Below are 1,649 nucleotides of genomic sequence, written 5' to 3'. Positions count from 1 at the left end.
TGTCAGTTTTACCTGAGGTCAGGTGAGGTGAAATTGGGTTTAACGTCGTGCTTGAGAATATTTCGCTCATATGACGACGTGCATGCGTGTATGTGCATGTGCGTTTGCTTGTACTACCCCAGACTTAAGCTGGTTTATATAGTGCTAGCCCGCTGAGATACCATGCCGCAGTGAAGCAGGAATATCCCACTCAGACACATTATACTGACTCCGAGCTGACCAGTCCTTGTTGTACCCATTAATGCCGAGCGCCAGGCAGGGACCAACACGTACCATATTTAAACGTCTTTTGGTATGACGCGGTCGGGGATCGAACCCGCGACCTTGCGCTCTCCGGGTGGACGCTCTAACCATTACATACCACGGAGGCGGTCAGTTTTACCTGAAGTCATGGCGATGCATACTATAGAAATGATCCCTAAAAGTATGATCCTTGGCCAAACTCCTAATGATGTTCGAGGTTTGGGCTAAGTTGACTGCTGAGAGGAAGCGGATTGTAGTATTCTCCCTCGCTGGCACCTGGCATACATACCTGCAGGTACATGGAGCTTGATGACAAACCTTGGGCTTGGAGCTTGGATTTTAAGTACGAAAATCAGAAGTTTGTTTTGAATTCTGTGTTGAATTCGAAGCAAGTGCAACTGGTGTAAGATTGGCGTCACTTATCATTGGCCTCTGATTTTGGCACTTTCTGCATGGTTTCCAGGCATTGTTTGTTTGATCCATTCAACAACGAAGTGCAGTAATACAGGCGAAATGTCACGGAACATAGAAGATTGTCTTTGTTGCTTCTCTGCCAGTGTAGCGTCGGATCTGACCAGTGTTACGCAGGCGATACTAAGCAGTCTTTCACTTGTTGCCGTTCTCGCGTCATGTCGCTGTAACAGGTTATACACCTCGTATGACGCTCAGTCCCCCGAGTAGATAACTCCCAAATTCCGTGCTGGGTGCACTATCCAGTTTGTAAAGGAAGAAGTGTTGGGAATTGGTGTAAATCTCATAATTGATGATTGGTTCATTACGACCGATCAATCATCGAAAATAATTGGTTAGCATCATTTGTCAAACTTTCCTGGTTTGTTAATGCACAAAAAATAAAGAAAAAAACCATGTAGTTCTCTCGGGTTTTTTTCGCAAATTGCACGAAATGCATTTGCAAATTTCACATCTTTAAAAGATGACTAGTGTGTTAAGAACATACATTTCCTGGAGTTGTTAAGATAAACTTAATCATGACTTGGAACGAGGTTGTAGGGCTTATGCAATGTCGAGACAAAATCAACCTTTTGAACATGTGGTCCAGAACTGTTTGTGTTCGATTATGAGAAAACATGATCGATTGCTTGGTCGTTTTGTCATTGCGAGCAATCTTCGATTATTTCAAATAATCGGACCACCACCATATCTCATACATGTAAAGTGTACGTAGTAAACAACACAGGTCCTAGGACCTAACCCTGGGGAACTCCATATTGAAGGTGATGTCGACTTTATCTTAAACCATTGATGACCACGGACTGATACTGGTTAGTCAGATATGACTGAAACTATGCCAGGGCACTACCTTCGGTTCCAGAGGGACAGGAGAATGGTATGGTCTGTAGTGCTGGTACGTCTAACAAGACCCAAAAGGGAATCCGTGAAATCTA

General features: G+C 43.9%; 1 pseudogene; it reads right to left on the bottom strand.

Moving 5' to 3' along the window:
- Positions 1-349: 349 nt before the first annotated feature.
- On the bottom strand, positions 350-434 carry LOC124283856 (annotated as a pseudogene).
- Between the last annotated feature and the right edge of the window lie 1,215 nt (positions 435-1,649).

The sequence above is a fragment of the Haliotis rubra genome, unplaced genomic scaffold (genome assembly GCF_003918875.1).
Source record: "Haliotis rubra isolate DU_JTF1 unplaced genomic scaffold, ASM391887v1 Scf322, whole genome shotgun sequence".
Classification (NCBI taxonomy): domain Eukaryota; kingdom Metazoa; phylum Mollusca; class Gastropoda; order Lepetellida; family Haliotidae; genus Haliotis; species Haliotis rubra.
Note: the sequence above shows the minus strand (reverse complement) of the source record. Positions and strands in the feature narration are given on the sequence as shown.